The sequence below is a fragment of the Bos mutus genome, chromosome 26 (genome assembly GCF_027580195.1).
Source record: "Bos mutus isolate GX-2022 chromosome 26, NWIPB_WYAK_1.1, whole genome shotgun sequence".
Taxonomy (NCBI): domain Eukaryota; kingdom Metazoa; phylum Chordata; class Mammalia; order Artiodactyla; family Bovidae; genus Bos; species Bos mutus.
Genome location: NC_091642.1, coordinates 30,665,534 through 30,682,535, shown reverse-complemented (window position 1 = coordinate 30,682,535; position 17,002 = coordinate 30,665,534). Strand labels below are relative to the sequence as shown.

The following is a 17,002-nucleotide window of genomic DNA, read 5'->3' as shown; positions in this document are numbered from 1 at the left end:
TATAAAACAATTACCGTAAAACAGACCTAAAGGCAAATTAGTAACTACAGAATAAGTTGTGACTATCCTTCATTACTATATAAATGAGACAGACAATAAAGGATAAAAAGATTGCATGTAAAGTGGAGTTTTCATTTAAAATTTAACTGTATACACCAACCATTTTCCACAGCATCTAACTTGCAGCAGACCTGACCCGTTTGTAACCCCAGTATTCCTTTATTCAACTGACAGCACAGACATCCTTTTTAAGGTTAGATGCCTTGAGAAATTGATGCCTGGTTGACATCGGTACCTGAGGCAGGAAAGCAGGTATACCAAATTTCACCAGAAGCAAACTTGCATCTCCAGCCAAACAGGTCTTACTCTTTTTTCGGAAACCGTCCTACTCCGACTGAAAGTGACGCTGTGTGAACCAAAAGAATTTCTTCATCTGTAAAATAACGCTGGATTCTTTTCCAGAGTTTACAAATTTCGCCTCATTGCCGGAGTGGCAGGGCGGTGCAGGGCGAAGATCCCTGGGCTTGCCTGACACAATTTTAAAAAGCCCACGTCTGCAACCCTCGGACTGCCGACCACCTGGCTTCTTCCAGTCCCCAGCGCCTCCTAGGGCTCGACCGACCTGGACCGGAGGGCTCCGACGAGGGCCCGGTGCCCCGCTGTCTGTCGGAGGCTCCCGGTAGGGGTAGCGGCCGCGGCCGGGCAGGGACGGCGCAGGCCCAGCATCCCGGCGCGTCCCTCGGGGCCCGGGTCCCCTCCGCCCGCCGCCCCCGAAGACCGAACTGCCCAACCCGGCCTCGCCCGGCCTCTGACCTGCTCTCCGCTGCCCGGCGGTCCCTCGGCGCAGCGGGCAGCAACGGCCGCACGTCCCAGGCCCGCTGTCACCTCCGCCTCTGCAGGCGGCGGGCGGGTCAATCCCGCGTGACTCAGCGCCGCGGCCCCGCCTCCAGCCTAGGCTTCCGCCTCGCCGGGACCGCGCTGCCCGGGGGCGCCACGCTTCGTCCCGGCGCGCCCACCCACTCAGGGCCAGCCCCGCGCTCTAGCCCCCAGACGCCCCGCCCCGTGACGTCAGAGGGGGTGGTGCTCCAGAACCTCTACCCCGGGAAACTGAGGCAGCCCGCCGCGCAGCGCCGACCCTGCTGGGACAGCTCGAATGTCAGCTCCCCGTGGCGCGTTCAGTTCTACGTGCAGCTGTCTCTGGTTGAAAGTTCCTTTCCTCCCTTGCTGATCCCTCACCCGCCACACACCCCATCCAACCTGGGGCAGGGGGTTGGGGGGGGAGGTGGGTCGGGGGGAGTTCCATTTAGAGAAGGCCCATTCAATTCCTGTCTACGGTGCGGTCCTCTATGTTGCTCCGAGGTAGTTCCTTAATCACGTCACAAATGCTTGGCGTTCCCTTCGGCCTGTTTTTTTTCTGAGGAACTTTTCTCAGTGTATCGTCGAGAATTTGAGAGTAAGGAGTGACAGAATGCAGAACTAGGCAGGGCTGAGAGCACGCTTTTAACTCGTTCGTGAATCTTCACAGGATTTTCTTTGTGTGTTAATGGCCATAAAGTCACACTGTTTGGCTTCTTGCTTGAATTTCTGTGCTTGGTTCCTGGGATCTATCTGGGAGATGCTCAAGAAGCTGCAACAAGTCTATCACTGTGAACACATAACAGATAAACCTCTACAGATAGCCCCCACTTAAAATTGTTGGACTTAAGATTTTTCCACTTTATGATGATGAGAAAACGGTAGGCATTCAGTAGAAACCATAGTAGGATTTTCAATTTCAATCCTTTCCTGGGCGGGCGATTTGCTCTAGGACACTCCTGATGCTGAGAGCGACAGTAAGCCTGCTCCCAGTCAACCACAAGATAAGGAGGGCAAGCCACCAATAGGCTTTCAACCATTCTGTACTCATAAACAATTCTGGGTTTCACTTTCAAAATACACTATTCAATAAATTATATGAGATATCCAATACATTATTGTAAAATAGGCTTTGTGTTTGACGATTTTGCCCAACTGTAGGTTAATGTTCCCTGGTGGCTCAGTAAAAAATCTGCCTGCAGTGCAGGAGACCTGCCTTCATTTCCTGAGTTGGGAAGATCCCCTGCAGAAGGAAATGGCAACCCACTCCAGTATTCTTGCCTGGAAAATCCCATGGACAGAGGAGCCTAGCGGGCTACAGTCTACAGAGTAGATTAATGTGAGTGTTCTGAGCACGTTAAAGGTAGGTCAGGCTCTGATGTTGGGTATGTTAGTTGTATTAAATGCATTTTGGACTTAGGATATTTTCAAATTACCATGGGTTTGTCTGGACATCCCACTGTAAGTGGAGAAGATCTGTATTTCAAAATTCTCATCAGATATTGTTTCTCCTTTCTATTACTTGTGTGTGCTTGTTAAAATATATGTAACATCAGTCAGTTCAGTTCAGTTGTTCAGTCGTATCCGACTCTTTGCGAACCCATGAACCGTAGCACACCAGGCCTCCCTGTCCATCACCAACTCCCAGAGTCCACCCAAACACATGTCCATCGAGTCTGTGATGCCATCCAACCATCTCATCCTCTGTCGTCCCATTCTCCTCCTGCCTTCAATCTTTCCCAGCATCAGGGTCTTTTCCAATGAGTCAGCTCTTTGCATCAGGTGGCCAAAGTATTGGAGTTTCAGCTTCAACATCAGTCCTTCCAATGAACACCCAGGACTGATCTCCTTTAGGATGGACTGGTTGGATCTCCTTGCAGTCCAAGGGACTCTCGAGAGTCTTCTCCAACACCACAGTTCAAAAGCATCAATTCTTCAGTGCTCAGCTTTCTGTAGAGTCCAACTCTCACATCCATACATGACCACTGGAAAAACCATAGCCTTGACTAGACGAACCTTTGTTGGCAAAGGAATGTCTCTGCTTTTTAATATGCTGTCTAGGTTGGTCATAACTTTCCTTCCAAGGAGTAAGCGTCTTTTAATTTCATGGCTGCAATCACCATCTGCAGTGATTTTGGAGCCCAGAAAAATAAAGTCTGACACTGTTTCCACTGTTTCCCCATCTATTTGCCATGAAGTGATGGAACCGGATGCCATGATCTTAGTTTTCTGAATGTTGAGCTTTAAGCCAACTTTTTCACTCTCCTCTTTCACTTTCATCAAGAGGCTCTTTAGTTCTTCTTCACTTTCTGCCATAAGGGTGGTGTCATCTGCATATCTGAGGTTATTGATATGTAACATAAAGTCAATCATTTTAAACATTTTTAAGTGTACGGTTCTGTGACATTAAGTACATTCACATTACATCACCTACATCCATCTCTAGAACTTTTCATCTTCCCAAACTGAAACTGTATTCGTCAAACACCAACCCTTCCTTCCTCTCTCTCCTCAGCTCCTGGCTACCACCATTCTGCCTTCTGTCTCTATTAATCTGACTACTCCAGGTACCTGTTGTAAGTGGAATCATACAGTGTTTATCTTTTGAGTTATTTGTTTTTGCCACACCAGGGATTGAACCCAGGTCCTTAGCAGTGAAAGCCCAGAGTCCTAACCATTGCACTGCCAGGGAATTTCCAGTGTTTGTCTTTTGTGATCGACTTACTTCACTTTGTATAGGTCCTCAAGTTTCATCCATGCCATAGCGTATGTCAGAATTTCCTTCCTTTTTAAGGTGGAATAATATTCCCTTGTATGTATATACCACATTTTGTTTGCACATTCATCTGTCAATGGATGTTCTCCATCCAACATTTGCTTCCACCTTTCAGCCATTATGAAAAATGGTGCTGTGGACGTGGGTGTACAACTATCTGTTTGAATCCCTTCACTCAGTTCCTTTGTGAATATGCCCAGAAATGAAATGACTGGGTCACATGATAATTCTATGCTTCATTTTGTGAAGAACTACCATACGGTTTTCCATCTTTGCTTTTTGATGCATGTGCACACTGTGGGCAGAAAACTTTCTACCATATCAATATCTTGGATGTTGACAAAACTTAGCAAATGTGTCATTTGCCTGTAAAACAGTAACTTTTCTTCTCTCAAAAATAAGTAATTAACATCACAAATCCCCTGGCTTTATTTCTGAAGATACTATTCCTATTTAGCTAACCACAATTTTGTTTGAGTTTTGGGGATGTGCTTTTCTACTGGTTTTTGGACAGAATCAAGTATGTCATATGAAGGGGGAGGGATAAATTGAGAGATTGGGATTGACCTACAGACACTACTACACATAAAGTAGATAACTAATAAGGACCCACTGTATAGGACAGGGAACTCTACTCAATACTCTGTAATGGTCTACATGGGAAAATAATCTGAAAAAGAGTCAATATACCTATACGTATAACTGTCTCACTTTGCTGTATACCTGAAGCTAAAGCAACATTGTAAACCAACTATACTCCAATAAAGTTTTTTTTTTAATTATCCTATATGAAATCAAGATGAAATTAAAATGAAGCACTTTATTTTAAAAAGAAAACAACTTTGGATGTCTAAATGTACACACAACTCACCTGGAACCTGTTTCTTTTACCTGAGTCAGTTTCAGAATGATCTGATAACTGAATCTAAAACCTCTGGAGGTTTAGTGAGTTCAGTTCAGTTGCTCAGTCGTGTCCGACTCTTTGTGACCCCATGGACTGCAGCATGCCAGGCCTCCCTGTCCATCACCAACTCCTGAAGTTCACTGAGACTTATGTCCATCGAGTCACTGATGCCATCCAGCCATCTCATCCTCTGTCATCCCCTTCTCCTCTTGCCCCCAATCCCTCCCAGCATCAGTCTTTTCCAATGAGTCAACTCTTTGCATGAGGTGGCCAAAGTACTGGAGTTTCAGCTATAGCATCAGTCCTTCCAAAGAAATCCCAGGACTGATCTCCTTCAGAATGGACTGGTTGGATCTCCTTGCAGTCCAAGGGACTCTCAAGAGTCTTCTCCAACACCACAGTTCAAAAGCATCAGCTTTGGCACTCAGCGTTCTTTATAGTCCAACTCTCACATCCATATATGACTACTGGAAAAAAACCATACCTTTGACTAGACGGACCTTGTTGGCAAAGTAATGTCTCTGTTTTTAGTATGCTGTCTAGGTTGGTCATAACTTTTCTTCCAAGGAGCAAGCATTTTTCTAATTTCATGGCTCCAGTCACCAACTGCAGTGATTTTGGATCCCCCCAAAATAAAATCTATCACTGTTTCCACTCTTTCCCCATCTATTTGCCATGAAGTGATGGGAGCAGATGCCATGATCTTAGTTTTCTGAATGTTGAGTTTAGTGAATACCCTAAAGGTTAAGAAGCACTGCCCTAGGACATTGTAAAGATTCTAATCATCAAAGGCAAAACAATAACTCATCAACAAAGATTTATAACACAACATTTGCAATGCAATAGGCATTATGCTAGATGTTTTTGATTCAGCCTAACAAAGACAACCAATAAACTCCCTGCCCTCATGTCCACATTTTAGAGAAAGGTTGTTGTTCAGTTGCTAAGTCCTGTCCGACTCTTTGCGACCCCATGAACTATAACATGCCAAGCTTCCCTGTCCTTCACTATCTCCCAGAATTTGCTCAAACTGATATCCATTGAGTCAGTGATGCCATCCAACCATCTCATCTCCTGTTGACCCCTTCTCTTCTTGCCCTCAATCTTTCCCAGCATCAGGGGCTTTTCCAATGAGTCAGCTCTTTGCATCAGGTGGCCAAAGTATTGAAACTTCAGCTTCAGCACCAGTCCTTCCAATGGATATTCAGGGTTGATTTCGTTCAGTATTAACTGGTTTGATCTCCGTGCTGCCAAGGGACTCTCAAGAGTCTTCTCCAGTACCACAGTTTGAAACAATCAATTCTTCGGCGCTCAGCCTTCTTTATAGTCCAACTCTCACATCTTTACATGACTACTGGTAAAACCATAGCTTTGACTATAAGGACCTTTGTTGGCAAAGTGATGTCTCTGCTTTTTAATACACTGTCTAGGTTGTTATAGCTATTCTTTCAAGGAGCAAGCATCTATTAATTTTGTGGCTGTAGTCACTATCCACAGTGATTGTGGAGCCAAAGAAAATAAAATCTGACACTGTTTCCACATTTCCCCCATCTATTTGCCATGAAGTGATAGGATTGGATGCCATGATCTTTGTTTTAAGCCAACTTTTTCACTCTCCTCTTTCACCTTCATCAAGAGGCTCTTTAATTCTTCTTCACTTTCTGCCATTAGAGTGGTTTAAAGGTTGTTTATCTGAGGTTGTTGATATTTCTCCCGGCAATCTCAATTCCACCTTGTACTTCATCCAGGCAGGCATTTCGCATGCTATACTCTACATATAAGTTAAATAAGCAGGGTGACAATATACAGCCTTGACATACTCCTTTCCCAATTTTGAACCAGTCCGTTGTTCCATGTCCAGTTCTAACTGTTGCTTCTTGTCCTGCATACAGGTTTCTCAGGAGGGAAGTAATGTGGCCTGGTATTCCCATCTCAGTAAGAATAAGAAGAGTAAGGTAATCATTAAGAATATGAAGAGTAAGGTAACAGACAATAAATCATTAAACAAATGGTAAGCCAAACAATTACAGGGTACGGTGAATGCTGTGAGAGAAATAAACCAGATGATGTGATAAATTAGACCATAGAGAATTGAACCCTAATGCCCTAGGCATCCATTGTATATAATGAATTGATCTCTCTCCTTTACAGGGGAATGGCACAAGTTATACCTGGTCCTTGAGAGAACTGAGAAAGAAGAACTGTGAACTGAGAACTATGGTGTGTTCTGCGGTTTAGATGAGGATCTGGTCTGATGAGGGCCAAAGTAAGAAGTGAAAACTTTCTTTGAATATAGTGGTTGGTGGTCAGGAAAGTCTCTATGGATGTAACCTTTACTTGTGACCAAAATGATGAGAAAGAACCAGCTATGCAAAGAGCTGAGGAAGTGTCTTTGCAGCAGGAGGAACTGAAGGTTCAAAGCCCTAAAGTGGAAAACAATTTGATCAGTTTCAGAACAGAAGAGAAGCCTGAGTGAGAAAGAAATCAAGTATTATGAGATGAAATTACAAAACAAACAGGAGTGAAGGTCTCCTGGGCCTGATGGGCCGTGGTAAGGAGTTTGAACTTCATTTTAAGTCACTGTACTGATACATAATAAAATGTCCTCGATTAAAGAGACTGAAATTAAAAGGATCAAAAGAGATAATGCATGTGGAACCTCTATGTTAACAATAATGGCAATATCCACCTGTAGAATACTAAAACAGAAGAGTTTAATTTTTTTCCTGGATAATCCTCAATAAACCAAAATCAATTCCTGTAAATTTTGACTAACCACATTGATCAAAACTACTTAGGCATGTCATCCTTTGATCCCATGTCTGAACCTAAACCCACTCTGTCAGGACACACTTAAGTGTCCATCACTGTTATAATGAACTACATCACTAACAGTTTCCATGGCTGGCCACAAATCAAAGCCATTCCCCATGGCTTCCCTCTGGAACAATTTAGTAGTAGAATATACAAGGCACTGGTTTAGCCTTTTATGTCAGAGAAGGAAGAAATAGCACTTGGAGACACTAATAACTATTTGTCAAAATGGTGCCAGAATGCACTGGAACAGAAAGGAGAGGACTCCTGTTGGGTGGAGGAGGGAAGGGTGGGGGAAATCTGGCTCTCTTGGGGAGGAGTCCAGGGTGATTTTTGAGGAAGGGTATCTGTCTAGTGGACTTGCACTGACGCAAGACCAGCTCCTAGATGAAGATAATGGAGGTCATTTAGTTCCATTTAGGAACAGACCACAGTTGGCAAAAGTAAAGCCGATTCCTATTTTGTTCTTTCTAGAAAGACTCTGTAAGGAAGTTCTGAATTCAAACAAAGGACCGTATCGTGTTTATCCTAAGAGTTACTCTTATATATTGATACAGTGTTTCCTAGGGGACTCTTTCTCTTCCTATCTGCTTGCAGAAGCTTGAAATTGGTTTAGTGAGGAAGAGGAAATCCTTTCATAATTAGAAGTAAAAATCAAACTAGCAAAAAAATCTATCTTAAAATGCTAATGCCTAGTCCAGATAATACTTTGGAAAATAATCATTCTCTTGTGTATCCATCAAAATATATTTAAGTGAGGACATCACTCAGGGTGCAATAGATAAGAACCCGCCTGCCAATGCAGGTTCGATCCCTGGTCTGGGAAGATTCCACATGCTTTGGAACAACTACCAAGCCCGTGCACCATAACTACTAAGTTGGTGCTCCAGAGCCCAGGAGCCACAGCGACTGAAGCCCATGTGCCTAGAGCCCATGCTCTGCAATAAGAGAAGCCACGACAATGAGAAGCCCACACACCGTAACACAGAGTGGCCCCAGCTTGCTACAACTAGATAGAGGAGGTCTGAGCAAAGTGACAAAGACCCAGTGCAGCCAAAAATAATTCTTTTAATTAAACACACACACACACATACGTATATATGTATGTATTTAAGTGACACTATCAGATCTCTTCTTATTTTCATAGGAGATAAGAAAGAAGATAGTTGAGAATCTGGAAGGAGGTAGGGGAAGGAAAGAAAGGGGAAGCTGAAATACTAAACACAAGTTTATAGTAAATGTTCATTGGGACCTGACCTTATGTTAAGAACTTCCCATATATCATTTTTTTCTTTTATTAATCAGAAAAAATGTTATACTGAGAAATAGAACCTGGTTCCCATTTGAATAGAATTAATAATTCTTTAAAAATAATTCACAAACCATCTTTATTTTCTTTCCCAATTTGTCTACCTTAATGAAGAAAGATAATCAAGGTCATCATTTTCTTCTCCAAATAATATTGGTGGTTTATTCTTAGCACATATCATGTCAACAACCAGACAAGTAATTGTTATCTTTAGCTTATAAATGAGGAACTGAGGCTCCCTGGGGCTAAACAGCTGGCCTCGTGCTTTCCACACTTCATATAATTCACTCTCAGAAAACCATCACAATAATTCTTGACTAAATGGATATCACCTTCCTAAATTTTTAAAATATTTTTATTTTTTTTAAAATTTAATTTAATTTTTTGGCCCTGCTGCCCAGCATACAGGATCCTAGTTCTCCAACTAGGGATCGAACCCATGCCTCCTACCATGGCACTAAGTCTTAGGTACTAGACCACCAGGGAAGTCCTAAAATATGTTTACTTAAATTTACTCACCTTGTTTTTTAAGGAAAGACTTGTACCACTCCCATAAATGCAAAACCAGTATATAGATTGCAATTAATAGGCAATAATCTTCAAAACAAATACATTGAAAACAAAATGGTTATTAAATTCTAATTCTGAGCTTGAATTCTCTCCTCTTGTTAAAACATGAAAACAGCCAATGTTAGAAAGCAGACCACCTTACCTGCCTCCTGATAAACCTGTATGCAAGTCAAGAAGCAACTGTTAGACCCAGACATGGGACAACAGATTGGTTCCAAATTGGGAAGGGAGTACGTCAAGGCTGTATATTGTCACCCTGCTTATTTAATTTATATGCAGGGTACATCATGTGAAATGCCAGGCTGGAAGAATCCAAAGCTAAAAATCAAGATTGCTAGGAGAAATATCAACAACCTCAGATATGTGGATGGTACCACTCTAATGATAGAAAGCTAAGAGGAACTAAAGAGCCTCTTGATGAGGGCAAAAGAGGAGAGTGAAAAAACTGGCTGAAAAGTCAACATTCAAAAAACTAAAATCATAGCATCCAGTCCCATCACTTCATGGCAAACAGATGGGGAAAAAGTGGAAACAGTGACAAATTTTATTTTCTCTGGCTCCAAAATCACTGTGGACGGTGACTACAGCCATGACTCTTGCTCCTGGGAAGAAAAGCTACCACAAACCTAGACAGCATATTAAAAAGCAGAGACATCACTTTGCCAACAAAAGTCCATATAGTCAAAGCAGTAGTTTTTCCAGTTATGTACGAATGTGACAGCTGGACAAAAAGAAGGCTGAGTTCTGAAGAACTGATGTTTTCATATTGTGGTGTTGGAGAAGACTCTTGAGACTTCTTTGAACGGTAAGGAGATCAAACCGGTCAATCCTAAAGAAAAGCAACCCTGAATATTCATTGGAAGGACTGATGCTGAAGCTCCAATACTTTGGCCACCTGATGGGAAGAGCCGATTCACTGGAAAAGACCCTGATGCTGGGAAAGACTGAAGGCAGGAGGAGAAGGGGCAACAGAGGATGAGATGGTTGGATGGCATCACCAACTCACTGGACATGAGTTTGAGCAAACTCTGGGAGATGGTGAAGGACAGGGAAACCTGGTGCTGTAGTCCATGGGGTCAGAGAGTCTGATACAACTTAGCTAATGAACAACAAGAAAGTTAGAACCCAATAGAGACTTTCTCCTTGATATATTCAGAAAGATCTAAATAATCAGAAAGATCTAAATAAATCGTTAAGAGAATAACTTTTTCACTAAGTTACTTATTGCTTGGTTGGAGCATCAAGCAAAATTGGTCCTGCATCACTTGAATCATCCTAAAGAATATCTAGAGTGATCCTTTATCCATATTTGTGATTCTTTACCCATATTTTGGGGAATACCTGACTTACCAAGATAACAGAGCTTGTAAAGGACAAAGTTAGGTTTCAAACCACCATCTGCCAGTTTCAAAGTCTTTCCACTGTGCCATGTGGGCTCACCACTCAGACAATTTCAGAACTTTGCTTTGAACCAGCCATGTTTTTCTTCTCCTGGCAAAACTTTATCTTCCTGTGTCCACGAGGCTTAGTGATGTCATGACCTTCAAAGTCCTTCCTGAAAATATGCTGGGAACTATACATCACACTCCAGAGGAAGACTGACTCTTGTATGGCCTGGTGGAACTGTGCTCTTTTGATGTGACACTGTGCTTCTTTAACACAGTCTAGGAATGTTTTACCTGCTTAAGAGCTAACGCTGTGCTGTGCTCAGTTGTGTCCAACTCTTTTCGACCCTCTGAACTGTAGTCCCCCAGGCTCCTCTGTCCATGGGATTTTTCAGGCAAGAATGCTGGAGTGGGTTGCCATTTCCTTCTCCAGGGGATCTTCCCAACCCAGGGATTGAACCCACGTTTCCTTCAGCTCCTGCAATGACAGGCAGATTCTTTACTGAGACACCCAGGAAGCCCAATCGCTTCACAGACTATTATAAAAAAGTGTCTGCTCTCCCTCTCCTCACATAAGCTAAGTTCACTGAAGGCAGAGACTAGTGGATTTATCTTTGTATCCTATTGCCTAGCAAAGTGCCTGGCACGTAGGTGTATCTAATAAATGTTTGTTGAATGACTGAATTCACTTGACTTAAGAGACACAGTAAAATTAAAATGATGCTTGACTTTAATAAAATTATAATGTTCTTTTGTTGTTTTTGTCTATAACCATCCATTCTCTTTTATTTGGTAACAGTGTTTTTTAAAACAAACAAACAAAAAAACCGGGAACCAACTCTTCTACACTAGTTTCCCATCCTCACTCTGCACCTTCTGTGAGTGGTCATATAATCCCAGACTGACCAGACTCATCATGCTGGTTTTAGGGACAGACATGTCACCCAATTTGTGCTCTTGAGAGTCAGGCACAAGAATCAATAGTTTGTTGCTAGACTGACAAAATACAAACTTGAAGCCACTATTGATCATCTAGTCCCACATGGGGAGAATTTGTGTGAGTAGAAAGTCACCACCAAAAGTAATGAAATCAAGAAGTGGAGAAAGATTCCAACCTAATAACTGGGGCACCTGGTTCCAACTGTGTCTGAAAAACCTTTTTATAAATTTTTAGTTATCTGAACCACTAACAGTCCTATCTTTAAACTACTGGTTCAGAAGTGCCAGTCTGAGATAAAATGTTTACTGTTCCCAAGAGTACTGCCTGGAAAATTCCATGGACGGAGGAGCCTGGTGGGCTGCAGCCCATGGGATTGCGAAGAGTCGGACTCGACTTCACTTTCACTTTTCACTTTTATGCATTGGAGAAGGAAATGGCAACCCACTCCAGTGTTCTTACCTGGAAAATCCCGGGGATGGGGGAGCCTGGTGGGCTGCCGTCTATGGGGTCGGACACGACTGAAGTGACTTAGCAGCAGCAGCAGCAGCAGCAAAATGAGAGAAATTTCATTGATAATACATTTTTTTTTTAATATTGGTTCCTGCACCAGGTGAAGCCACATACCATGTGCAGCAGGGCCCTTGATGGGGTGAGGGCAAAAGTGCAGGGAAGTTGTGGGAAATGAAGAGAATGAAGGTAGAAGAAGGAAAGATTCATGAGGGGAAGGGGCGTGGGGACGAACAGTAAGCACAGAAGGGAGGAATAAGAGAAAGTGAGAGAAAAAAACCTTTATACATAGTGAAATTTAACTTCTGGGAGGAGGGAGAGAATGGATGCTTGCGTAGGCATTTGTCCAGAGGGAATGTTTACTCATGGTTTAATAGCCAGAATGAAGTTAGTGTCGAAGTGAAGTAATAAGCTAGGCAGGAGGCAGGCATGATGGAGTGTTGATGGGAGTGTGTGTATTAGACAAATCATGGTAGCACATAAGTGAAGATGATGCTCCAGACCCGTGAACTTTGACTTTTCTCATCCTGATGGCACATTTGAACCAAGCCAGTCTATCCCACTTTCTCAATCTTGTTTTTGAGATGACTGGTCTTATTAGGGGTATTTTCTCTGGCCATGGAAAAAGTGACTCTTACTAGCTCACTTATGACTAGATTCAACGTGGTTTGGATGCTATGCTGAGTTGTAGACCTATGCGAGGTTAAGCTTCTAGCATGTTAGATCACACACACACACACATACCTTAGACCCAGGAGATGCAGCTGCACACACACACACACACACACACCCCTTAGACCCAGGAGATGCAGTTGCTAGAACCACCCAGGCTCTGGTTGGCTGCAGGGTCCTTGGCCTTGCTATTCTTTCTGCCTATACTTTTTATTCCTATTCTCTGTAAGCTTTTCCTTTTTCTTATCCTTTATAAGGATAAGAAGTCAACTTTTCAGAGAAGTCTTCCCAAACCATCCTATTTCAAATAGATCCTTCTAGCATTTTCTCTCTCAGCACCAGTTCTCAGCTCCTAATTCTTTTTATGTATTTGTTTGTGAACTTACTTTGTTCTTTGTCTCTCTTTCAAATCTTTAAACTCCAAATAGGTAGAAACCATGTCTTTCTGGTTTACACTGTTTCTCTGCTCTTAACACAGATAACACAGTGTTCAATTCATAAATGGGATTCAACTATCTGTGAGATGAATGAATTAATAAATGAGCTGCTCTCAAATCTTGTCTTTGGTCGTTCACAGATTAAAAACTTGAGATCGTTCTCAGTTCAGTTCACTAAGTCGTGCCCGACTCTTTGTGACCCCATGACATTGCTCTACTGGGGTTATATCTTGTTAGAATAAAATTTCAAACTGTAAGAAATTACTTTTGGCTATTTAAGATGGCTCCTGCTCTCACTTTTTCTCCAAAAATGTCCTGAAGGTGCACAGAAGAACTTGGGATGTTACACACTGGTCCTTTGGGACGGGCAGGAGAGCCTCCATTTAAAGCATTTAAGGAACCATTCTGTCTACAGAGTCTTTGGATGTGCTTTACATTTTTCTTGCTTTAGTATTTGTGCCAGTGGTGCATCTCCATAACCCAGTAACAAGCAATTTGGTGCAAATGATGGGGACTATTTGAAGCCAGAAACTACAGTTATCCAAAGGATAAATTCCCTGCTGTCAGAGACATGTATTCTTTAGAGAGAGAGAAAATGGGTGAAGTTGCCTATACTAGCCCTCTTATTTAAAAAGAGTTGTATGTTTTTGTTTTTTCCTGTGCTAGTTTCCACATACATTCATATGAGGTAGAGGTACTGGCAGCCCTACCATTCAGTAGGGTGAACACAATTGATTATTGTTGTTTTATTGGTTTATATCCTAATTTACAAAGCACTTCAAGACAGTTTATATATTACTAATAACTTTCTATTGTGTTTAGTCGCATCTGACTCTTTGTGACCCCATGGACTACAAACCACCAGGGTCCTCTGTCCATGGTATTTTTCAGGCAAGAATACTGGAGTGGGTTACCATTTTCTCCTCCATAGGAACTTCTCAACCCAGGGATTGAACCCGTGTCTCCTGCACCTCCTGCATTGGCAGGCAGATTCTTTACCACTGGACTACTGGGGATTAGCACAAACATAGAGGCTTCAAATAGCATGAATGCATTATCTCCAGCTTCTATTGGTCAGGGGTCTGGACGTGGTTGAACTGGATTCTCTGCTCCCATCTCTCAAGACTATACCCAAGTATGGGCCTGAGCTCATTCAGATTGTTGGCATGACCCATTTCCTCGTGGTATATGACTGTGTCCCCATTTTCTTGCTAGCTGTTAGCCTATACCACTCTCAATCCCTACGGGCTGCCTCTTTTCATGTGCAATTCACAACCCAGCTGTCTGTTTTCTTCCTCCCAGGCCTGGGAGAGAAACTCCCGGATAGTAAAAGGCTGGTCTGAAAAGGTCAGGTCCACCCAAGATAATCTCCCCTTTGATTAACTCAGAACTGGCTGGTTTTGAATCCTGATTACATTTGCAAATTCCTCTTGCCATATCTGTCCTAAATCCTCTTGCCATACCTGTCCTAAGTCACTTCAGTCATATCCAACTCTTTGCGATCCCATGGACTGTAGCACACCAGGCTCCTCTGTCCATGGGATTCTCCAGGCACGAATACTAGAGTAGGTTGCCATTTCCTTCTCCAGAGGATCATCCTGATTCAGGAATTGAACCTGGGCCATATAGTGGAACATAAGTCATGAAGTGATATCTTGGTCACAAGGCCCATCCCACCTGTAAGGGGAGGGTTTTGACAAGGGCTGAGATCATGGGGACTCATTTTAGAATTCTGCCTATCATGGTTTACAATAATAATTTTTAAAACGGATGTTCAATGGCTTCCCTGGTGGTCCAGTGGTTAAGAATCTGCCTTGCAGTGCAGGAGACACCAGTTCAATCCCTCGTCTGGGAAGATCCCACATGCCACAAGCCAACTAAGCGCATGCTACAACCACGGAGCCTGCACTCTGGAGCCTTGAGCTGCAACTACTGAGTCCATGTGCAGCAACTCTTGAAGCCCACATGCCCTAGAGCCTGTGCTCAGCAACAGGAGAAGCCACTGCAATGAGAAGCCCATGTACATCTAGAGAGTAGCCCCTGCTCTCTGCAACAGGAGAAAGCCCATTCACTCAACAAATATGCTTGCTGTATTTATATATACCGGGCAGGCTAAAAGGAAAGACAAGGGAGTCACAGCTTACCAGAGCAGGATCTTCTTGGGGCACCAGTACCGGCTCCAACAGTCATTAGGTATCATCCTGCCCTAAAATTGGAAATTCCCCTCCTAGTCACATGAGGAGGATCACTGTGTCAAGAGTCTTCAATTTGGAAGGAAAAGTGCTAGGAGGAATAAGGAACACTAAAGACTTCCAGCACATGAGATTTTTAAACAAGAAAGAAAGAACAGACTTGACTCAGCCCCTTAGGACCTGCCTCACTTCCAAACTCGCCTTTGCACCTCTAAGTCCTTGATACCCCTGTAAGCCTCACTGGATGACAATCAACCAAGCTGATGAGTTACAATCCTCCAAGGAGAGTCCAGGGCAGAAGCTGCCTTCTCCTCCCTACTGATCTATGAGAGTATCACCTTTAACTCCAGGTGAAGTTGATATTATCTCCATTTTTTTTTTCCAGGTGAGTAACCATGATCAGAGACGATAAGTTACTCGTTCAAGGTCATGCAGCAAATAAGGAGCAGAGCTAGGATTAAACCCAGGTCTGTCAGAGTCCAAAATCCATGCCCTTAATTACAGTATTCTTTCCTTGGGAAACATTATCTATCTAGGCTGGCATTTTGTGAGGAAGATTTAAAATAAGATCCTAGATATCAAATAGAAAGGATACTCTCCAGAAGTGCTGGACTCAAAGATGGAGGATGTTTCTTCATGTCCTCTGAATTCTGCCTCTCTCCCCCATTAGCTCTGATTTCACATCCTTCTTCCACATATGAGAAAATTTTATACAGTCATGGCCAGACCCTGTATTTTCCATATAATATTCTGTCTGTATTATCACCTCCAGCTTGAGTGAATTTTACTCAGCATAGCCTTTAAGGTTTGGTTGAAAACCTGCCATCTCCTTTAGTGCTTAAAATCCTCAGGATGGCAGGCCAGGAGGGCCTGAATGAGAAGGGTGCAAGTCTTGAAGAGGTCAGGGAAGCCGTGGGGGCTGACAGGAAGCCTCTGGCTCAGTCAGGAGTGGCCCGGTGGTCCCCACCCCCGCTGCCCCACCCGGTCACCTTCTCACCTGGCTCTCAGCAGTCTCTGCGGTGACTCAGCCTTGCCGCTGCTCCAGCCAGCTTGTCAGGCTATAGCCAGGGTGAAGGCTCTAGATCTGATTCTGCCTCTCCCCTCAGTGGAACCCTTCAGCAGCTGCTTGTTCTAAGTCTGAACTCTGTAAATGTGGTTCAGAGGTCCTGCGCATTTTGGTCTCTCCCTACTCCACTGACCTTCTGGGCATCTCACTTGCTCCCCGGTGCTGAATCTCTCACAGTTCCCTGAAGGGCCCCCTCTGGCCCCCTCTCTCGTGCCTCCAGACCTTGGTAATTGCAGTCCCCTCAGCCTAACTCTGGCTCCCTATCTTTCGCTACCCCTCCCCCTGCCCCCATCAATGCCTCTTTATCTGACCTTGTTACATCTCACCCTAGACTTTACCAATTCCAATATGACTTTCCTGATCTTCCCAAGATTATGCCAGGGCCCTTCCCACAGGTTCCCTGTCCCCCACGTCAGAGTTCACTTAATCATAGCAATTATCACAAGGCAGTGTAATGACCTATTTGTCTTCCCAACTAGGTCACAACAGCCCTGAGATCATGCGCTGTATCTTATTTCTCTTTGTATTCTCAGCATTTATTAAGAGCAAGGACTCAATAAATGTCCCCTGCATGA

At 43.4% G+C, this 17,002-nt stretch overlaps 1 protein-coding gene across 2 annotated transcripts in view; it reads right to left on the bottom strand.

Annotated features, from left to right (window-relative positions):
• DNMBP (dynamin binding protein) overlaps positions 1-954 on the bottom strand; it is a 120,349-nt gene extending 119,395 nt beyond the window's left edge. Inside the window, exon 1 of one of the 2 annotated variants that reach the window (XM_070364001.1) lies at positions 814-954. The gene's annotated coding sequence lies outside the window, so the exon portion shown is untranslated. The remainder of the gene's footprint in view (positions 1-813) is intronic. The other variant, XM_070364002.1, reaches the window with a different exon arrangement.
• Between the last annotated feature and the right edge of the window lie 16,048 nt (positions 955-17,002).